Here is a 24,390-nt window from a genome sequence, read left to right on the forward strand (position 1 = left end):
CAGCTGGCAATGGCCATTCAAGATGGTGAAGAGGAATCTCAGGAACCCTTAGCTGATCCTGAGATTGAAAAACCTCAAAGTGCCGAAGGGGAAAATGTCGTCTTAAGTGAGGACATTGACCCCCGATTAGGCGAGGACAGATCTGAGCTCCAAGCGATTGAGGAGCTCGAGGAAGTGAACATTGATCCGCAGAATCCATCACGGATGGTCAAACTCGGGAAAAACCTCTGTAGCAAGAGGAAGGCGGAGCTGACTAAGTTTCTGCGGGATAACCTGGACGTGTTTGCATGGTCCCATGAGGACATGGTGGGAATCAGCCCGAGTGTCATCATGCATACACTTCATCTGGATAAAAGCATTCCCGCCAAGTCCCAGAAGCAAAGACGCCTAGGAACAGATAGAGCTGAAGCCTTGAAGGAAGAGGTGGCCCGGCTCAAGAAATGCGGCTTTATCCGCGAAGCCAAGTTTCCAATATGGGTCGCCAACCCCGTGCTGGTCCCAAAGTCCAACGGAAAATGGCGGACCTGCATAGACTTCTCTGACCTGAATAAAGCCTGACCCAAGGATTGTTTTCCACTGCCAAGGATTGACCAGCTGGTAGATGCCACGGCGGGGCACGAGCTCATGTCCTTTATGGACGCATACTCAGGCTACAATCAGATCGCCATGAATCCGGCGGACCAGGAACACACCAGCTTCATGACCCCGACTAACGTTTATTGTTACAAGGTCATGCCGTTCGGTCTGAAGAACGCTAGAGCTACCTACCAAAGGTTAGTAAACAGAATGTTCGCAGGCCAGATCGGGAAAAACATGGAAGTTTACGTTGATGACATGCTAGTCAAGTCAAAGACTGCCGATAACCATGTTTTTGACCTGGAAGAATGTTTTAAGATACTACGAGAGTATGGCATGAGGCTTAATCCACAGAAGTGCACTTTTGGAGTCGCGTCCGGGAAGTTCCTGGGCTTCATAGTCAATACCCGAGGAATCGAAGCAAACCCCGACAAGATCAGATCGCTGCTCGAGCTTCCCTCGCCCAGGTCGTGAAAAGATGTCCAAGGCCTGACAGGAAGAGTGGCAGCCCTCAATCGGTTTATTTCCAAGTCCACCGATAAGTGTTTTCCATTCTACAACCTGCTCCGAGGAAACAAGAAGTTTGAATGGACAGAAGAGTGCGAAAGCGCATTCCTCGACCTGAAGGCACAACTGGCCGAGCCGCCCGTACTATCCAAACCCAATGCAGGAGAGCCTCTTTTTCTTTACCTGGCTGTCACTGAGGACGCAGCTAGTGCCATATTGGTACGAGAAGAGGACCGAGTTCAGAAGCCAGTGTACTACATCAGCAAGAGACTTCTCGGGGCTGAATCCCGCTACCCGTTGATGGAGAAATTGGCGTTCTGCCTCATCACGGCCTCGCAAAAGCTCAGGCCATACTTCCAGTCCCACTCGATACACGTCATGACCGATCAACCCTTAAGGCAGGTTCTGTAAAAACCTGAAGCATTGGGACGTTTGCTAAAATGGGCAATCGAACTCAGTCAGTTCGAGATTTTGTACACTCCACGAACTGCTATAAAAAGTTAGGCCCTGGTCGATTTTATGGCAGAGTGCACGGGATTCCAGAAGGATCCCGCAGAAGACTCACCCCGAGTCACTTCGCCCCAGTCGTTGTGGAGGATATTTGGGGATGGTTCATCCAACGAGAGCGGCTCCGGAGCTGGAATCATTTTGATATCCCCCGAGGGACATAGATTCCACTCGGCGCTGAGATTCGGATTCAAAGCCTCCAACAACGAGGCCGAATAGGAAGCTTTGCTGGCCGGGCTGAGGGTAGCCCAGGAGTTGAGGGTGAGCTCCGTCCAGTGCTTCAGTGACTCCCAGCTCATGGTAAACCAGGTTCTAGGCGAATATCAAGCACGGGGACCCAAGATGAGCGCCTATCTGGCAAAGGTAAAAGATGAGCTGTCCGCGTTTGAGCGAGGCTCGATCGAACAGATACCTCGGGAGTAGAACGCTAACGCAGATGCTCTTGCCAAGCTCGCCACCTCTGGGGAAACGGAGACCTTGGGGCTAGTGCCCATAGAGTTCTTGGAGAAACCAAGCATAGTGTATGTCAGGATGGAGGTCGAGATGATCGATGCCAGGCCGACCTGAATGACCCCCATCCTTGAGTATCTCGTCGAGGGAAAGCTTCCTGAAGGGCGTAATGATGCGCGACAAGTACTCTATCAAGCTCCCAGGTATACTATAGTTGATGGGGTGTTATACCGACGTGGGCACTCCCTACCTCTCCTCCGATGTGTTCTTCTAGGTGAAGCAAAGGCCATCTTACAGGAGATGCACGAGGGATTTTGCGGAGACCACACCGGGGGGCAAAGCTTGGCCTTAAAAGTCCTAAGGCAAGGGTACTACTGGCCAACTCTGTCCAAAGACTCGATCTCATACGTGAAGAAGTGCGACAAATGCCAGCGGTTCCCCGCAGTTGCCCGAGCTCCTCCAGTCGAGCTAAATATGATCTCGTCCCCATGGCCGTTTGCCGTTTGGGGGATAGACTTGGTTGGCGCCCTCCCCACTGGAAAAGGCGGGGTCCGTTACGCCGTGGTATCCATCGACTACTTTACGAAGTGGGCTGAGGCAGAACCTTTGGCAACGATAACGTCCAAAAAAGTGCTTGACTTCGTGGTTAAATGCATTATCTGTCGGTTCGGCCTGCCCAAGAAGATCGTTTTCGATAACGGCACTCAGTTCGACAGCGACCTGTTCACCGAATTTTGTGAAAGGTATGGAATTATGAAAAGTTTCTCCTCCGTGGCCTATCCTCAGGCTAATGGCTAGGTCAAAGCTGTCAACAAGACTCTAAAGGCGAGCCTCAAGAAGAGATTAGATGAAGCGAAGGGGGTCTGGCCGGAACAGCTCCCCCAGGTCCTATGGGCATACCGGACCTCGCATCGGACTCCTACGGGTCATACTCCTTTTTCCCTAACCTTTGGGAGTGAGGCAGTCCTCCCCGTGGAAATTAAGGTGCTTTCACATAGGGTCCAATCTTACGACCAGGACTGCAACCACGAGCTCCTGTGCAATTCCCTTGACCTAGTGGATGAAAGGCGAGAGGATTCGCAACTCCAGCTCGCCCATTATCAGCAGAAAATCACTCGCTATTTCAACTCCAAAGTCAAAAAGCGCGCCTTTAGCGTCGGCGACTTGGTCCTAAGGAGAGTTTTCCTGTCCGGGAATGATCCCAAAGAGGGAGTCTTGGGACCAAATTGGGAAGGACCGTACCAGGTCATCGAAGTCATTAAGGAGGGAACTTATAAGTTAGCTCGGCTTGATGGAGGGGCAGTCCCGCGGACTTGGAACGCCATCCATTTAAAGAAATATTATCAATAATTCACTTGTAAGGCCTAGGAGGGCCATTTTTTATGTATTAATGAGAATCACCTTTTTGTGCATGTTTGCAAGTGTAATCTAAAGTAACCACGAAAGACCCTTTCCCAGTTACTTGGGGGGGGGGGGGTGGGGGGCATATGGTACCTGGATATAACCAGGTCTCCTTAATGACTTAGAAGTTGATTCATATCGATTGACCGCGTTGTTTTTCTTAAAAAACGCAAGATATTGATAAGGGTTAACGCTAACTAAGTCCTATCCTGGATATAACCGGGTCATAAAACTTAGAAGTTGATTTAAATCTATTGATCGTTGTTCTTCTTAAAGAGCTCGAGATATGGATAAAAGTTAACGCGAACTAAGTTTTCAAATTAAGTTCCTGGTCCTAACCGGGTCATAAAACTTAGAAGTTGATTTAAATCTATTGATCGTTGTTCTTCTTAAAGAGCTCGAGATATGGATAAAAGTTAACGCGAACTAGGTTTTCAAATTAAGTTCCTTGTCCTAACCGGGTCATAAAACTTAGAAGTTGATTTAAATCTATTGATCGTTGTTCTTCTTAAAGAGCTCGAGATATGGATAAAAGTTAACGCGAACTAAGTTTTCAAATTAAGTTCCTGGTCCTAACCGGGTCATAAAACTTAGAAGTTGATTTAAATCTATCGATCATTGTTCTTCTTAAAGAGCTCGAGATATGGATAAAGATTAGCGCGAACTAAGCTTTTCAAGAAATTGTAACCAAAACGCGTAAAGGCAAGAAAGAGGATCAATTGAAAGCATCGAATCAAATTGTCTCGAGGTGGAAGCACCTCATGCAAGGGTTACATAAAAAAAATGTAATATTAAAATATAGTGAAAGGCACAAGAGAAGAAACGCCCTAAGCACTGCCAGGTGGCCCCTTGGAGGTTGCCGTCTTGCCTTGCTCAGCTGCGCCATAGCCTTCCCCGGTCTCAGAAGGCGCCTCTTTATCAATGCAAACTTGGAACTTCACCAGCAAGCGCTCCCAGAGGCTCGCTAACATGAAGGAGAAGTCAGCGTCTGGATTGTAGGCCCAGCAATGGTAGAACAGATCTTCCAAGGACTTTTCTGAAGTTGTCCGCTCGGCCTCTAGGGCAGCCTAGGCGGCCTGGACCTCAGCCTTCACGGCATCTAGGTCTGTCCGCGAGGTGGCAAGGGAGGTCTCGAGCTCTTGGACCTTCGAGCGGGTTTTTTCCAACTCGACCTGCGAGGCCGCCAAGGCATCCTTAGCCGCCAAGGCATCCTTAGCCGCCTGCAGGATAGTCTGGTGCTCGCTCCTCATGTCCTCGAGCTGAGTTTTGGTCCTGGCGATGCTCCGGTGAAGGGCAACGGCGCTCTGCGAGGGTAAAAAGACAATTGCCTTAGAAAAAAGAAAAAGCAGGGCAAAGTGTAATGATAAAAACCACAAAAAAGTTAGTTAGCTTACCGTCATGGCCATGCCCAGTGAAGACTCCAGCACGCCCACCAGGCTCATTGCCTCGATGGCCCGGAGCTCCTTCTCGGTGAACTTGTATATATGGCTGACGGCGTAGTTCGCCGACTCATACACCGTTCCCCGGAAGGCCTCGGGGATCTTCCCCAGGTCCTGGGGATTGACTGGGATGCGTACATCGGAGGGTACAATGGCCGAAGTCCCGACCTCCGTTCCTGCGTCTCGGGCGGCGGCCGGAGCTCGCGGAGCCGGTGGAGGCATGTTGCTTCCCCCTGCAGCAGGAAGAATCGCTCCCGCGACCTGTGCAGCTGGGGCTTGCTCCTTCTCCTTTGCAGGAGACTTGGTGGGGGTCCCGGCAGCGTGCTTGGACATCCGGAGCCTCTTCATTCTTGGCCCAGCGGCCCCAGCTGGGGGGTTCCCCCCGAAGACCGCACCTCGCAGGCTCTCCTCGGGCTGAGACATCCCTTCTGTCAAAACAAAAACATGGTTAGTACGAGTTAGCAACCATACAGAGACAAAAACAAAGGGGTAAAGATAAAGTCAAGTATATGAATACTAAGGGAATCCTACCCCCTGAGCTAGAAGATGAATCTAAGTTGATTACTTCCCGAGCTGGCGCAAGTTCTGGGTCCGAGGCTGACTCAGGGCTAGATTCCTCTACATATTGCCTAAGCCCCGGAGCTACGGCACCCCTCCTGAGTGATGGCCATGTCCGAAGGTTGGTCCCATACTCCTCAAATAGGATCGACCTAAAGGCTAGGGTGTTATCTACTACTACGGTACCCCTAGGCCGGCTATCTTGGTAACCCAGCACAAGCCGGTCGACACAATGGAGCAGGGTTGTGTTCAGGTCCGGATCACTTCGGTGACGATGGACGAGCTGCCTAGGATTGAACCTAGCCAGCCGGGGGTCTACTGTGGCCCTATCTAGATTCCTAAACATGTAAGGGTTACCTTGGCCAGAAGGACCCGCGGCTGCTCTGGATTGGATCCTCTCCTCGCCCGTCCTTTGGGCAACCTCCAAAGCCTACTTTATGTTCCTCACGAGCGGAACTTCGTTGTCCTCGTCCTCCTCATCTTCATCCCCCGCGACCTCCTCCACGATGATGGGTCTGGTGTCGCGAGCTGGGGGAAGCCCCCGGGGCCTCTTTAGGTTCAAAGTCTGATTTGGGAAAATCAGCTTGCAGGCCATCATCGTCTCGTCCGTTACGAGCACGCGGTAATCTTTCTCATTGGGGGGCAAGCCCACCAGTGTCTCATATTGGGCCCCGAGGGTCACAGATTTCTTTGTCCTCGCGAAGATGGCTGCATGATTGGTCTAAGTCAGAAAGGGATACGGGAGGAGCTAAAATGACACTTAACTTACGAGTCAAGGATAAAAAACACTTACGAGGACGATTGAAGTAGTGGAGCTCGCGGTTTCTGAACCCCGTCGACATGAAGAACTGATCCTTGAAGTCGTTGGGGTGGCTGGGCAGCTCGATGACCGCAGCCGTATTGGGAAATCGGGTTAAGTAGTAAAACCCATCGACTCGCCCCCGCTGGTCCAGGATGGCCTTGAGGCAGAAGAAGTACAAAATGTCCGCTGGAGTGGGGACCTCCCACTCGTGCTTCAAAAATAAATATCTTAACCCCGCAAACAACCGATAAGAGTTGGGGGGGGGGGGGAGCTGAAATGGGGCCAACCTCACGTAATTCAAGAAGTCAGCAAAATACTAATCCAATGGGAGGAAGGCCCCCGCCTTAAAATGCTCGCCGCTCCAGGCCGCGAACGATTCGTCGAGCGACGCACAGCTCCGCTTGCCTTCCGCGGGAGGTCGGGCAATCACTGACGTCCTCCCCAGCGCAATGTTGTGGGAGAGGAATATCTTATTGATCTTCGTCTGGTCGGTAATCTTTGAGACGATCCTCTCCTCCTCAAAAAATGCATCAGGAGCCACCTCGAGCTCCTTCTCCACTGCCGGCCCAAAGCGGGGGATCGGGGAGTCAGGCATCACCGCTTTTCCTTTGTCCTGCTGGGAGGCCGAGCTGCCGACGGTCTTCTGTGGGGCATTCCTCTTTGGTGCCATCTGGTCGCCTAGCGAACAAAAGAAAAGATTTTAGAAAAGGCGACCTAAGCATGGGGTAGAATCAAAGTGTTATTTGCACGAGCTGGGGTAAGCCCAGCCCGTGGAGAGTGAGACCACGCGGTTCTATGAACATGCGTCTGTGCTCCCAACAGATCCCAGATTACTCGGAATTCGTGTGTCAGGAGGGTCAGGATAGAATTTGCCTTGGGGGGAAAGTTTCAATAGGCAAGGAAGGCAAAACCGCCTGTGAAGCGTGTCCCCTAAGCTACCCTGTTTTGCACCCAAAGTACCAAAACTTCTACCCATAAATTTTCCCCAGAAAATGCATCCTGTAAACCATACTCCCAAACGTTTTCCTACAGCAAAAATACCCTAACCTAAAAGGCTTTCACCCTTCATACCCACAAAAACCAGTAAACCCTTGCATGTGGCTACAGTAAATATTTACCTAAGCTACAGTGAAAAGTATTTTCAAAACACGCATGGTCAGGAGACTTACAGTGTTTGGTTGGGAGGTGGATGAAGGCGTCGCCTAGGTAGGAGCTTCGTCGGAGTGTTTGTTTCCAAAGCTTTGAAGGAGTCCTAATGCCTGAGATTCTTGAACAACTGAGAATGGCGGTCGCAAAGAAGAGGGTTTCTTTTTCTTCTGAGATGAAGAGAGAATAAGGAAAGAAGTTCTAAGAAATTTCAAATGAAAGGGTGGCCCATGCGTAGGGTGGCCACCCCTTTTATATACGTGAAGGGTCACGCATAGAGGGTCGTTGGATGGCCCTGATGTGAGATCCAAGGCCCTCCACTCGAAATACGAAACGACGGCTGGGCATAGGCTAGGCCATTAAATGCGGTTCTCGTAAGACGTACCGTCACCAACCACGATGTTCCACGTATTAGGCGCATGCGCAAGATGCGGAATGTGAAGAGTTCATGGGGAAGCCTAAAAGCCCCTACTGTGGCCTTATACGACGCGGTATACCACGAGCAGGGGCTTGGGGGGCAGGTGTACGCCCTGATTTTCCCACGGGCTGATTAGCGAGCTGAGCTGCGGCCTAATCATGATTATCTCGTGGACATCCCCAAAACCGGAGCTTCCGTCATAAGGTCGTACCTCCTTAGCTCGAGGTAACCCAAGGGTTCGCCAAGATTGCCTAAGACTTGAGTCCGGACTCTGAAGGCCGAAGGTCGAGTTAAGTATCCAGCTCGTGGTACGAGCTGAATATGGAGGCTATGACCCTTTGTAAAGTCAACACACGCAAGGTAAACGTGCATATATCAGACATCACGTGTCTGATATGTCCCTGACTTCTCGGACACGCAGCAGGAATGTGCGTATTTAGACACCCACGACTGGGTTGGGCCGTGCGACCCATTATCTCCTTACCTATTGATTTGACCACACTTATGTGTCAGGTTTAGGAATTAATCATGAATTTCACAGAGTTGATACGATAGGTAAGAAGGTCAAGGGATGACCTTCTTACCAACTCCCAGGTGCCTTCTCCTATAAATATGGAGACCCTGGGAATAAATAAGGGTTGGATTATCTCTTGTAAGAAATACTCTGTAATCAAATATCCAGTATATAGCAATAATACTGACTAGTGGAGTAAAAGGATTTTAACCTTTGAACCACTTAAAAAATGTGTCTTGAGTCACCTCTTTCATTTTCGAAGATCATATATCTGTTTCGGTTCGACATTTAGCACTAATCCCTTTCTCTTCTTCTCTTAATTACCTGTTGGCGAAGAACCGCGTCAACAGTACTCAAGGCATATATATTATCATGGGTGTAATGGTGATTACACAGGCTTATAGAGACTCCTAGCTATTACTAGGTTACTCATCTAAAGGCCAATTGTTACGAATTTGAACCAGACCGAATATAATTGTCACAGACTTGAACTGGACTTAATATAGTTGTCATGAACTCGAACCGAACCGAATATAATTGTCACATACTTGAATCAGACCGAATATAACTATCACGAACTTGAATAGGACCTCTTAATAATAATGAGTGGAATCAAATCGCGTTCACAAGTGGGATCAAACCGCACTAGGATAAGCACCCACTAGGTCACGATCTCTATGTAAAACTTCTACGATAAGTATATGCATGTGCATGTGTTCCTATACTAACGTACATAACACAAGCTATTTTATGTTGTAACCACAAAAGTTAAAAGTTGACTTACCAGTAGTCCTTAGCAATAAGCGAGATTTTTCTCTACTAGATGTCTCGTCCCCGATTAGCCAATACTGTAGTTAGCCATATAGCACACTCGGATTAATTATGACAATTAATGATTATTAAATTTTCTTTGGGAATCAAGAACAATATTAAAATACTTAATAAGGACAACGAATTCCTTATTGGGTTTTTCCTAAACTTTTTCCCTTACTACCTGATAACTCTAGGAATTAGAGTTATTTTAATGCTTTTGAACTTATATATTTATCAAGAAAAGAGTGGTTTAGGGTGTTTTGTAGTATTTTTATTATGGTTTTGTCAACTATTAATTATAATTAGATAATATTAAATATTAGATTAATGCGTGAAAAATATATCTGAAAATGTTGAATTTTGTCTTGACAGATGGTTGGTAGAGTTGTGGACATTTTGAGAAGGATTTGAAGCTTCAAGTGGAATCAGGATTTTGGGATGCTGTAGTATCATAGCAGCATCGTGTTGTTCTAGATATCTACTTAGAAGGCCCACGTGGGAAATTAAATAGCTGACTTATCCAACTCAACCTTTGGATTTGTTTGATTTTGGCTGAGCAGCAGTTAAAGTGGTATTGGGCCCTTAATTGACTTTGGTCCATTGGCTTTGCAAGAAAAAGAAAAAGAAAAAGAAATTGAAGGAGGCCCACGTGGGGAGAAAAAAAAGGGTAATGACCTAATTTCCTTGACCATTAACTTTTCCTTTGGAATGGGGATATACCACGACCAACAACCACCATTGAGAGAAAGTAGAGAATGAAGAAGAAGAAAAGGAAAAAGAAAGAAGAGGAAGGATTCATGAGAGGAGGACCATGTTGGGAACATCTTTTTGGCTTGATTCTCTTACCCTTCTCCTTAATATTTTATTTTCTTTTTCTTGTATTTTATAAACTATGATTTATTTTGTAATGGGTATTTTTGAGATATTGATTATGAGCTAAACTTTTCATTGCTAGGATAATTAATGAACTCTACTATGTAATTTTGATACTTGTCATTGATGTTAAATGTTAATTGGATTTTATTCATTCAAGTAATTTTCATGCTTAATGCTTGCTATTGCTTGGTCACCTTTAGTGAGTAATTGAATTAATTGTGGTTGCTGAAAAGGGTTATAATTAATACACCTAAGACATGAATGGTGCAAGATTAATTTATTTTGATTTTAATTTTGTAACGATACAGACATATATTGTTACCTTGCATAATCTTTTGGAATTGATGCTTGTGAATGTATTCTTGTAATTAGATTAGCATAGATATATGTTAGTTTAATTAGAGAATTGATACCATAGTGACTTCGACGGAAGCCTATGAACTAAATTGGAATTCTAGATTAATTATTCCCAGTTTGCCACAACAAAACTACAGTATTAGCATCAGATTTACATTTTAGGAGGAATTAATTATTGTAACTCATCATCATTGTCTTGCTCTCTCGTTCATTTGCTTATTTTATCTACTTTCTTGTTTAGTTTTTTTTTAGATTTAATCAAATCATTATCATTTGTTTTATTCCAATTTGTTAAGTGTTGATTTTACACAATTTATTACTAACACAATCCCCGTGGAGAGGATACTCACTTATCACTTTATTACTTGTTTGCCAACTGTGTACACTTGAACATGTATATTGCTAATTAATTCTGCAACAAGTTTTTTGCGCCATTGCTGATATTGATTTAGTGAAATTTTGTTTGTTAAAATCAATTGCTTTTCAATTTGGTTTCTTATTTTTCATTTGTTTATTTTTGTTTTTCCTTGTTCTATTTTACGCTTTTGTTTGTTTTGCCCTTTTGTGAGGTACTTGAGATGTCTCATCGGAAATTCCTCATTAACTTTGTTCAACATGACTCGGAGCCTTTACATAGAGCATGGTGGAGATACAATTTTTTTTTCACAAAGGTTCCCTTACCATGGTTTGTCTAGAATGTGTTTACTTGAAGTCTTTCTCAATGGGTTGCATGCCACCACAAGAGAATGGGTAGAAAGAGGAGATGGTACCACCAATTTCTATTAAATATCCATTGATGAAGCCTATTGGATGTTGGAAGACATGGCGGAATATGATGAATGATATTGTTTGAATTCTCCAATAATTAACCAATTTTGGGAGAATAATTTGAGTCATATGAAGTCTACTTTTGAAGATTGCACTCAAGAACCATGGGGGGAGACATTGGAGGGTTTTCAAGACTTTATCATAGAAGAACCTCATCAAGTGGATCAATCAAATTCATTGGAGGAGTTGATGAAAGAATTTATGGCTAAAAGTGATGTTTTGATTCAAGAAAATGGTGCATCTTTAAAGAATTAGAAAATTAAGTTGAGGAATTGTTCAAGGAGTTGCATAATACACCCCTAGAGACTTTGCCTAGCTACATAGAAAATTTAGGAGGGGAAAATAATTGCAATGTATTGCCATTGGGGAGTGGAAAGGAGATGGAGCTGCAAAAGGAAGAAGTTGAGCATGAAATGGACCCCTCTTCAATCCAAAGTGATGAAACAAAGGGAGAGGAAATAGTAAATTCAATTGTGTTGAATTCTATCTCTACCCAAGATGTTGATAAATATTTTGAGCAAATTAGTACAGAATAGTTAGATGCAAACCCACCACCACCACCCCATATACAACACTTCCAAGAACAACAAGTTTTTGAATCTCAACTTTGGGAGCCACTATTCATGAAAGCATACATATATGAAGATCCTATGTGGCCACCGCCTCCTCCACCATCAGTAGGATCATATTTTGGTGTCCACCACATTCATTCATCAAAAGCAAGCCAAGTTGAGCACATGAACCCATCAATATCACATCTAACCAAGCTTGAGGGCGTTCACAATGAAGACCCATATGTGAGGGCATATGCCACTCTCTATGGGCGAAAGCCGCTCTTTGAAGTGTGCTTCTCCACAAAGTCAAGCAGGTGACTTTAAATCAAGCGCTTCTTGGGAGGCAACCCAAGTTTCTAAACTTTGTTTTTAATTTTGTTTTAGTATTTTAGTTAAGTTCATTGCATTTCCTTTATTGAATATTTTTTATTTTATTTTTGTTAAGTGTATTTCAAAAAAGAAAAAAAATAGTTTTTAGTTTTCCTTATTTTTCTTGATTTTCTTCTTTCACTTGGTCTTTGGTTTTAATTTTGTGTTGCAGGTATTAGGGTGCAAAAGGATGGTGATCTAGAGTGAAAATATTCAATTTTGGGGTGTTTTGAGGTGTTCAAGGCGTAGGAAAAAGTTGGGTTGCTGAAAAGAAAAATGCTGAAAACTAGGCAAGTTTGCTCCAGTAGTGCTGTAGCATCAGATGCAGAAATCCCACTTCAAAAAAAAAAAAAAAATCTCGCTGGTGGAAATTTTGCACAATAATTTTGTTTGTTTTACATCTCTTATAGGTTGATGTTTTGGCATTGAGAAGACACAATTTGATGAGTTTCATCCAAAGGAAGAAAATTTTGAGTAGTATCCACAAGGGAGTTTTCTTTTCTCTCATAATTATCATTTCATATTGGAGATTAGTTTGGACAAATTGTGACTTTGCTTGTGTACTGAATTTGTTGCCTTTGACTGTTTGAGTTGTGTTGCTATTGAGAACAGTGAGGATTTTCCCATATTTTAAGTTTGGGGTGTTGGTTTGAATATATTTGTCTTGTGTTAGTTCTATGTTTATAAGTTTAGAGGATTCAATTGTTAGTGTTGGTATATTTTTGTTGTGTCTCGTATTTGTTTATGTGTTGTATGTCTTGAGAGGAAATTGTTTTTCTTTAGTTAGTGCTTAACTTTGGGGGTCGATGATGAACAACATATATATATATAAATTAAATAAAATTCTTCGTTGTGCCTCTTGTTGGGTGATTGACTAATAGTACTCGAGTGTTAATGGAGTTCGAAAAAATCATGATTGTAGTGTTGATCCTTATTTTGAGTGTATAGCTTGACCAAAATTTTCTTGAACCCTTAAGGCTAGTTAGACTTTTGGGAGAGCTTAAGTTTCTAGAATTTCTTAGTGGTTCCTTTGAGGTGAAATCCTAGGCATCACTGAACCGAGGACATGATTTAGGCCATCTTTGGACCGTTTGAGCCTTTTGAGCCAACCATGCTATACATTTTATCCTTAGTCTCCCCTTTGAGCTTATTTGATCATTTTCTTTCTTTGCCACATATTAGCCTAGCAATATACACATCCTTTCACCATACCCTTGAGCACCTTAGTCTTTCTAGATTATAATTTGATTGTTGCACAATAAGAGAGGGTGAGATGAACGTAATTCTTGTTGAGAGGCATCTTGGTGAATGTTTCCATTGTTTTCTTTTTTGTTTTCAACATTGGGGACAATGTTGATTTTTAAGTTTGGGGGAGAGTGTTCCTTATCTTGTGTCTCTTGCCATTTTTACATTAAAAAAATTGAAGAATTGCAATTAAGTTTGGGGGTGTAGCATCTTATCTAAAATAAAAGAGTAAAGTATAGTTTTGGTATTGTGTTTCTTTCTTTCTTTGTTTTCAATAATGAATAATGGCAAGAGTGATATTCAAATTGTATTGGGCATCTTTTGAGGATTGATTGTGAGCTCGTACTTTGGTCCTAGGAAGATTAATGTGATTTTAGGGTTAATTGAGCCTAAAATGACTTCTCTTTTAACCACCTTCACCTAAGCCTTTCATTACAAGCTTGAATAAGTCCTTTTGATCTTTGGTTTGGTGTTTGTCTACATTAGTGGAGAAGGTATCACTAAGGCAACCTATGGAGGAAATTATTAGGTTTTAGGATCAAAAGCTAGTTTGTTTTGGGGAGATTTGAGAATAATTTGGGAAGAGCTATGTACATAATTTAGGGAGAAACACTTGATTCTTGGTTTGATAACATTATTAACATTTGAGTAATTTGGTTGAAAGCATTTGCAAGAGGCATCATCATCACCATTCTGTTAGGGTTTTATGCCCTAATTAAAACCCAATTTCTTTGTAATCTCATTTTTATTATCAATAAAAGAATAGAAATCAATTTTTGGCTTGGTCAATCACTTTGCTCACATGTTTTATTTTCATGATTATTTGTTTAATATAAACTACTATTAAATCTCGAGCATATATCTAATCATATTTATAGTGACGTAATCACAGTGGAATATAAATATGATTATATGTTCAAAAATAAGTTAGTCCTAAGATTAGTCAGTGCACAAGATTTACATTGACTTGCCAATCTATGATATGATCTACTTACACATTGTAGTGTTATGTTCTTTCCAAAACATAAGCAAAATAGATAAAATCAGATGTAATTGTTACATTGGACTAGGCCAATATTGACAGTAGATAAGATAAGAAGACAACATGGTGCGCGCGTCCCTTGGCATCGAGCACCCTTGCGTGCGCATCTCCCCAGCGATGCCACGGTGAATAGTACCCGATACAGGTACTGTTCATCACATACATTTTTTTAAAAATTTATTTTAAAAATTAAAAATAATAAAATATGAAATTGATTTTTGTAACAAAACCAAAAATATAATATTTATTTTATCATTTAAAATAAGATATTTTTGTTGTTTATTATATAAAAATTAGATATTTTCTACAAAGTTTCAAATTCAAATTTAAAAATAGCTTAACTAATTATTTTTTAATCTTTTAATATATTAAAATATTAGAATTAATTTATCAAAAATGAAAGATATATTTTTAAAAATATTTGTTATTTTTGATATCTTTTATTTGAAATTATTAATATTTGATTATTCTATGGATTATAATATTTAAATTATTTGAAATTTGAAAATTTGTTGACTAGATATTTTTATGGATATTTGAATTTGTTTAACTGTTTATATATTTTAGGTTTGTTATAACTATTAATATATATATATATATATTAATAAATGGTTAAGATATTTGCTGATAGTTGTAACAACAGAAGATATTTGTTTTAAAATTTAAAATTGTTTAAATTTTAAAAATATCACATGTTGACCCTCAAATTGGTCAACGACACGGAGTCAAGTAAATCGATAGAAAATGAGATGAAATCAAGACGAAAAGATAAATAACACAAAATATTTATAGTGGTTCGGCCCCAATAAAATGATAATGACCTACGTTCACTTAGTGTTCTTATTGATGTAAAATCCCAAGAGTTGTGATCAATTAACTAGGGTTCACGAGTTTCACAAGCTTTCAAATGAATACAATTATGGTGGATAAAAAAACTCTGTTTCTTTCTAAGAATTTTGAAGTTCCCAAAAGTAAAAATCCAAAAGTTCGTTCTCTTGAGCCCTTTGATTCTTATTTATAGGCTCAATGAGTTCTACATGGACCAATGTGCCTTAATTATATTTAATACAGGCGTATCTAAATAATAGTGGCCATTACAACTAATGCATAATTGTAAGATTACATATCTGAAGGAAATAAATGAATATATGCGACCAGGCTGGTCGCCCATAATTATGACGTCTGATGAGCCAATTCTCTTTTGGTCGATGGTTGAACAGACCATACTTACTAAAACTGCCACGTGCTTCCCACGTGTAGGCCAGTCCTGCCACATCATCAGGTAGTTCATTTTTGTGTAAACATTTGCCCCCAACTTTATTTTACTGCGACCAGCATAAAGTAAACTTAACTGACCGACCCTTCGTCTGGTCTGTCACATCTGTCAGCATCTTTTCGAAAAAGTAGCTAATTATGGCTGTTGCAATTTCCCAAAAATGTTTTGACGGCTAACACATTTCCTCACCCCCATCATTACATTTTTATCCGTGCCTCGATCAATATAAATAACCCATTTTTTTCACTTTTCACTTTTTACCATTCTTCTTTTCCTCAAGACTTTGAAGAACAAATCAAGACTAACTCAGAAAAAACTTGGCGATCCGAGGTGTGTTTGTCCAGCCGTTTTAATCAACGCTTGTGTCTTCACTTCAATCTTTCATTCAAGTAAGTTTCTTGATTGATTCATCTCTGCTATGCCATGCAATGTCTACTTCTCTGGTTTTTTGATATTCGGTGCTTTGAGTTTTTGAATGTTCTTGAGAAAAAAATATTTTGGGGTAATCGGGCTCGTAGGTAGTACATGATAGGATAGGAGTTTAAATTCGAAAAAACACTAAATGAGGCTTAGGAATTGGCTTGGAAAGTAGGAATACTGATTTAGGGCGCAAAATCGAAGTAAAATTCAATTTTTATGCATTCGGAAAAATCTGGGTTTTTCCCATCAATTTTCAGAGTCGAAAAGTTTCCCTGAAAATTCACTTTTGCTTTTTAATCCGTTTTTTTAAACTGTTCGCATGTTTTTAGTGTTTACGTTAGAATGCTGCTGGTCGTATAAAAGCTTATATTTTATACATGAGCAACGTTATCCCAACGTTTCCACTTCTTCTGTCGGTTGGCCATAGATTCTCATCTCCCCTTTTCTGTTCCCAGGTTTTCATGCACGATCCTTGGGGAGGTGGGAGGCCGATTGATGACGACTTGCTCGTGCTACTATTCGAGGATCAAGAACAGTAGTCACTGCCATTTTCAGAAATTCCTTTTTCTCAAGATAACTCAACAAACAGACCTCCGACCAGTTCAACGAATATGGGTTGCATAAAATCTATTGCTTAAAGAAAGAAGAAGACAACCAACCCTTCTTCTAATCAACCTACCCCTTGCACCGAGGAGCCTTCTACAAATCCACAACCTTTAAATACTGTACCACCCGAAATCCAAACTAAAGCCCGACCTCGCGACGGCCTTAGGCCATAGGTCGAATGGTATGTAGCTCCTCCTAGCATTATTTCGGCTAGGATGGTAAACAATTATCTCAAGAAGTACGCTCTTCCTAGGATAACCTTCATCAAACTTTCACCCGACCAGTGGTAAAACATGCTTGGGGGTGCCTTCAGCGCCTGGTCGATGTATCATATTGAGGAAGGGCAATCTTGCCTCTGCACGAATTCTTCCAAGGGGTGGCCAATTATTTTGAGGTCGCCCCTTTCCAAATCACCCCCAATGGATATAGAGTATTATCTGCGCTTTATATCCTTTATAACCATGAGAAGTGGCCAGTACCAATGCCACATGAGATCAACTACCTGTTTGATCTCAAGTCTAACCCCAACCACAACAACACGAGGTTCTTTCACTTCTACCACCAGGAGTCTGCTCGCACCTTCCTGAGCGACATCACTCACAAGTCTAATGTAGGGAAGTATTTCTAGGAATACTTTCTTACAACAGACCTGGTCGTTGACAACCTGGCCTTCACCCGAGGAGGTAAATCTTTTGTTCATTGGTCACTTGTTTTCTTCTAGCTTCTCTATACCATCTTTAGAATTTTTGGTGTTGTTTAGGTCCATGGTACCGACCAGTCCCTACTCCAGAGACAGAGATAAGGGTAGCTGCTTTGGCCAGCATGACAAACATAAAAAAAAGCATCAAAGAGCTGGTCACGGAGAGAAACTTAAGGCTGGTCGGCCTTCTGGCGCCTCACCAAGATGTGAGGGAGTCCACAGTAGGGAGTGCAACTGGAGGAGACTTCCTTGAGTAGCATCAGGATGTGTCACAACCCCTGAGAAGGCAGGCTACCGAAGTGACCATCAGGGAACCCTCCAATATTCCACGAGTTGTTGCTGTTCCGACCCAACAGGGGAAGGGCAAGCAGAAACTTCCAGCACACCCCGAGCCCACACTCGAGTCTTCTGATGAGAACGTTACCGACTTTTCACTCTTAGACAGTTTGCCCATTCCCTATCATTTATTTTATGGGGATGACAACTTTAAATATGCGACTAGTTTAAATTCAGACTTCTTCAAGGCAGAGAGTGAGTGTAGCAGTAGTACCATAAATAATGTATCGACCAGTAATAGTAACTCAGGTATACCACTTAGAATTTTTCTTACTCTTATTTTCTTTCTTTAGTAAATATTTCAATTTATATCGCCTGATCGTTTGTTTATAACATGCGGTCATGCCTTCCGACGACACATTTGATCTGTACAGCTAACCCAAAACCACTGCTCCTGCGGGTAGGAAGAAGGAAAGCAAGTGACATCCTGAGGAAAGCAGTAGCGATCCCTCAAAGAAAAGGGCCAGGACTGAGGATCCTCCTGCACCCGTTCCTTCCAAAGAAACTACTCCTCCACCACCTCCCATCGACCAGACTCCCCCACCAACTCCCGTCGACCAGACTCCTCCACCAACTCCCATCGACCCAACTCCTCCTGATCAGTCAGGAAATACTCAAGGAGAGGCTATCATGAACATAGCCTTCAACTCAGCCAACGACAAGCTGAAGTAGTTATCAAGGCATCGACGCAGCCGAGAAGTCATCAGCAACACCAACACCATGAAGGTCGAACAGATCTTCAGTCGCGGGCTGACCGAAGTACTCAGTGTAATTTACCATTTTTTGCTGTGCTTTAATTGTTTACTTTGTCCTTTTATTTCTACTAACAAATTTATATTTTCTCTGATTGCAGGGAGTTCTAATATTGAGTACTAGCTGGCGCCGCTCGAAGGCGATGGCTACCGAATACGCTAAAGAGACTAAAGCTATTGAAGAGAGACTTGGCGAGCAGCTCAAAGTGGCCGAGGCCAAACATGCCGAGCAGCTCAAGGCGGTCGAGGAGAACAATGCCAAACAACTAAGAGCTGCTTAGGAGAAGATTGCCATGCTGGTCAAGGAGCTGAAGTACCACAAGGAGACCCTGGTCAAAGTCACAGAGTCTTAAGAAAGGTACAAGGAGTCTTCATTGTTGAACTACAAAGAGGCCTCCAAACTCCAAGATGAACTGGTTCAGTAGGAAAGAAACTGCTGAGTTGGAGGAGAGAGTTAAATTGCTCGAAGAAACCAGCGCCAGTGACTTGGAGAGGTTTAGGGGAGCAACCTTCAACTGCTTTTATATGTTCTGGAAAAACAACTGCGAGGTGAACTTTGACTATTTACCAGAGCGTATGAAGCAGGCTAAGCTGGAAAAATGCGTTGCTCGCCTTGAAGAGGAGACAGCTCAGGGATCCCCTGAGATTTCTTTGGCCATGGGTATTGAAGGCATTGACGAGGGTGCTGATACCACAGCCGACCAGCAGCCTCATAAAGATCTTCCAGCTGCTTCATAACTTTATTTAGTTAATTTGTAACTAGGACACACAAACCACGGTTCGTGATGTCAAGACAATTTTTTGCTGCGTAGGCAGCTTTCCTTTTAATTAACAATTACATCCGAGCAGAAACTGCTCGCGGTGTAAAACATTTTACTCTTGATATTATAATATTTGCACTTTATTATAACATTTGTTTGCATGACCGAACTTAGCATAGTACTTTGTTTTTTTTATCAAGAAAGAATGACTTCATTAATCACAAACCCAAATACAATCAAACCACCTCCCTCAAGGAGATAACATCAGCAACATTACAAGGAACATACTTTCCTCACAAAGCTCCTCTCATTTTCTTTCATTTTCTTTTGAGTAAAGCTACTAACTCTATAAACTATATCTCTTTTAATCATTTCTACAACAACATTCACTCTATGAGAGTAACTATTAAAAAAATAAGTATTCCTATTTTTCCAAATATAATAAATTGTTGCTGAAAACACTGCTGCCACAATCGCTGCCTTAACACCATTTCTCATATCTTCAATCCAACGGGTCCAATCTCTGAACCGTAAAGACCAATAGCAGCCAATCCAAGCTTGGATATGGTGCACAAACTGCTGAGAGAAATCACAATTAAAAAATAAATGGTCATGAGTCTCTTCAGTCTGTCCACAGACCGGGCAAAGATAGCAGTCTAGATGCATAAGCACCCTTTGCAAGTGATCCCGGGTTAACAAATTGTCATTCACCACTTGCCAAATTATAAAACGATGCTTTGGCACACTCATCCTATTCCACACAAAGTGTTGGTATTTGACTTGATCTTGGTGGATAAAACTCTTATAGAGCATACCAATTTTAAACCTCCCTTGACTGCTAGCATCATCTATTTCCCTTTGAGTAAAGACATCTCGAATGTGGCATAGTTTGCACCAATACCAACTTGAATTTGTCTTAAGTTGGTAATGCCAGAAACATTGTCCTTTTAAGTTGACAGTATTTATCCACTTCACCCACAAAGTCTCTTGTTGGTGACTTATGGCCCAAACATATTTAGCAAGCTTTGCCTTGTTCCACTTAGCTCCTTCACCAAAACCCAAACCCCCAAAAGCTTTTGGCAAGCAAACTTTGGACCAGGAGGTAAGATGGAAGTTGCTTCTGGTACCATTGTTACCCCATAGAAACCACAAGCATAGTACTTTGTTTTGATTTAACAAAATTTAAACAAAATTTTGAAAAATACTCTAAGTTTCGTAGTATGCTTTCCCTTATTTTTCTCGTGTGTTTACATATTCCTATTGATATGCTTTGCTTGCTTAGTACCTTATATGCCCCCCAAGTGATTGAGGAGCTTAAGGTCCTTGGTCACTTGCCAAGACCAAGGCCTGTTCGAACATTACTGCTTGTAAAAATACTTATAAAAAGTGATCATATAGCAAAACAACACACGTAATGAGCAAATACTTGTAATAAATACAATAATTGGCAAGAATAACTGGCTGTGCACAGTTCCTTTTATTTCTCGTAATAAATGGACAATTGTGTCTGTACGAGTGATCAAAAATTGATCTTACACTTATAAGCGATTAGTCATATGACTGGCTAACCCTTGTTCTTAAACTTGTAAAAAGTAAAATTAATATAAGCCAATTCTTTATAAAGGGCTGTTTATTGATAATACTTGCGCATGTGTTCTCCATTCCAATAGCGAGGATCGAGATCTCCATTTAAGCGAGCAAGTTTATAGGTGCCTGGTTGGAGCGCTTCTTCAATTTGATACAGACCTTCCCAGTTAGGTCTAAGCACTCCAACAGCTTGATCGCGGGTGTTGAGAAAAACTCTTCTAAGTACCAAATCTCCCACATTAAATTTTCTTTCACGTACTTTAGATTTGAAATACCGAGTGATCTTTTGCTGGTAAGCTGCTACTCGGAATTGATCTTGCTCGCGCCTTTCATCGACCAAATCCAAAGATTCCATTAATAACTGACTATTAACACTGTGATCGTATGCCAACCTTCTATGTGATGGTGGATCTAATTCAACAGGCAACATAGCTTCATATCCATAGGCCAAGGAAAATGGAGTATGGCCTGTTGCTGTTCGATGGGACGTTCTATACGACTAAAAGACTTCAGGTAATTGTTCTGGCCATGCCCCATTCGCTTCTTCAAGCCTTTTCTTCAGGGTATCCTTTAGTGTTTTGTTGACAGCTTCAACCTGTCCGTTTGCTTGTGGATGGGCTACTGAAGAAAAACTATTGATAATCCCGTGCCTTTCGCGAAAATTTGTGAATAGATTGCTGTCAAATTGCGTGCCATTATCTGAGACAATCTTTCTTGGCAGCCCATAGCAACACACGATGTTTTTGACCACAAAATCTAGTACCTTCTTGGTCGTTATTGTTGCAAGCGGCTCAACTTCAGCCCACTTTGTGAAGTAGTCAACAACAACTACAACATACTTGACGTTGCCCTTTCTCGTGGGCAAAGACCCGATCAGATCTATTCCCCACACTGCGAATGGCCATGGGCTTTGCATCTTTTTTAGCTCATTAGGGGTTGCTCGTAGTATCTTGGAGAACCTTTGGCACTTGTCACACTTCCGAACAAAATCCACAGTCTTCATTCATCGTTGGCCAGAAGTATCCTTGCGTTAGGATCTTTTTTGATAAACTCTGCCCCCAACATGATCTCCGTAGTAACCTTCATGGACTTCTCACATTAGCTCTTTGGCCTTTTCCTTTGAAATACACTTTAGAAGTGGCATTGAGTACCCTCTCCTGTACAAAACTCCATCGACCAGAATGAATCGAGCCGACTGTCTTTGAAGGATTCTTGCTTTGTTTCTGTCCGCCGGCAGCACTCCATGCTCTAAGTATTCAATGAAGGGTGTCATCCATGTGTCTGTTGCTTGGATTACCAGGGAAGAATCTTCTGCTCGAATGCTTAGTGAAGACAAATGTTCAACAAGTACTATATTCAAGGTGTCAGCATCCTTCGCTCTTGCTAACTTGGCCAAAGCATCAGTTTTTGAGTTCTAGTTGCGAGGTACTTGCTAGAGAGTATATTTCTTGAACTATGCCAATAAGTTCTTTGCTTTGTTCAAATAAGCAACCATCTTCATACCCTGGGCTTGATATTCTCCAATAATTTGATTAACCACTAACTAGGAGTCATTGTATATTTCAAGTGACTTTATATCCATGTCCTTGGCTAATCTTAATCGTGCGAGCAGAGCTTCGTATTCAGCTTTGTTATTGGATGTTGTGAAATCGAATCTAATTGCACAGTGGAATTAATGTCCTTCGGGCGTGACTAAGATTAAACCTGCTCCAGCATTGTGCTCGTTGGAAGAGCCATCTACGAACAATTTCTAGGAAGGGATTTGGTTTTGGAGTTCAGGCTCTTCTATCGGCTCGATATCCTAGAGCCTAGTAAACTCTGCGACAAAATATGCTAGAGCCTGTCCCTTCACAGCTGCTCGTGGCGAGTAAGAAATATCGAACTGTCCAAGTTCAACTGCCCATTTTAACAATCGATCGGCGGCTTCTGGTTTCTGCAGGACTAGCCGTAGTGGCTGGTTGGTGAGTACTATGATGGGGTGAGCTTGGAAGTATGGTCACAGCTTTCTGGAGGCTAAAATCAAGCAATAGGCTAATTTATCAATGGGCGGATATCGCAGGTCTACTCCTATTAGCCTCTTGCTTATATACTACATAACTTTTTGAACATGTTCCTCCTCTCTTATCAGGACAACGCTAGCAATATACTCGCTGACTGCCAAATAGATAAACACAGTTTCTTTCTCGACTAGTTTGGACAAAATTGGTGGTTGCGACATATGAGACTTTAGAGCCTGGAAAGCCTGCTCACACTCTTCTGTCAACTCAAATTTCTTATTGCCCCTAAGCAGATTAAAAAATGGAAAACACTTGTCCGTTGAATCTACTCAAAGCAGCAATCCTCCCTGTTAGACTTTGAACATCTTTAATTTTAGCTGGCGACTTCATTTCGATCAGGGCCTTGATCTTTTCGGGATTAGCTTCGATACCTCGTGAGTTCACTATGAATCCCAAAAATTTTCCCGATCCAACTCCGAAGGAACACTTAAGGGGATTCAACTTCATCTGATATTTGTTCAAGATGTTGAAGGACTCTTGTAGGTCCTCAATGCGTTCTTCTGCCTTCTTCGACTTAACCAACATGTCATCAACATATACCTCCATATTAACACCGATCAACTCTTTGAACATGTGATTGACTAGTCGCTGGTAAGTCGCACCAGCGTTTTTCAAACCGAAGGGCATTACTTTGTAACAGTAAAGCCATGTATCAGTTCGAAAGCTAGTGTGATCCTCATCAGGTGGGTGCATACTAATCTGATTATATCCAGAGTATGCATCCATGAATGATAGGATCTCATGCCCTGAAGTGGCATTGACCAGACCAGATGGTCGATCCTTGGGAGTAGAAAATAATCCTTTGGGCAGGCTTTATCGAGGTTTGTGAAATCCACGCACGTCCTCCATTTGCCATTCGGCATGGGAACCAGCACGGGATTAGAGACCCAAGATGGATAAAATGCTACCCTGATGAATCCGTTCTCATTTAGCTTCTCGACCTCGTCTTTTAACGCTTTTGATCTATCTTTGTCGAGCAGCTTCCTTTTTTGTTGTGCTGGTGGAAAACTTTTATCTATATTCAAGACATGGCTGATAACTACTAAGTTAATCCCAACTATATCCTTATGTGACCAGGTAAACACCTCCTGGTTCTCCTTTAAAAATTACACAAGTTTTTGCTTTGTTGTTGTCTCTAAGTTTTTACCAACTTTCACAATCTTGGTCGGATTTGCCTCATCAATTTGGACAGCCTCAAGGTCCTCGACTGGTCCTACATCTTTTTCAAAATCCCCAAAGCGAGGATCTAAATCCTTATCCTCACTTTGGGCAACACCCTATTTGGTGACCTGCTCACCTGATTGGGCTTGTACTTCATTGGCCAACAACAACCCTTTCTCGGCTCCTTCTCTCGATCCACCCATTTTCGCCTTGGTAATCGAGGAGTTATAGCATTCCCGTGCATCTCGTTGGTTTCCCAACACGCATCCTACCCTTGCGTCGGTTGGAAACTTCATGGACAGGTGCCAGACCGAGGTCACGGCTCGCAGGTC

Source organism: Humulus lupulus, chromosome 7 (assembly GCF_963169125.1).
Source record: "Humulus lupulus chromosome 7, drHumLupu1.1, whole genome shotgun sequence".
In the NCBI taxonomy this organism is placed as follows: domain Eukaryota; kingdom Viridiplantae; phylum Streptophyta; class Magnoliopsida; order Rosales; family Cannabaceae; genus Humulus; species Humulus lupulus.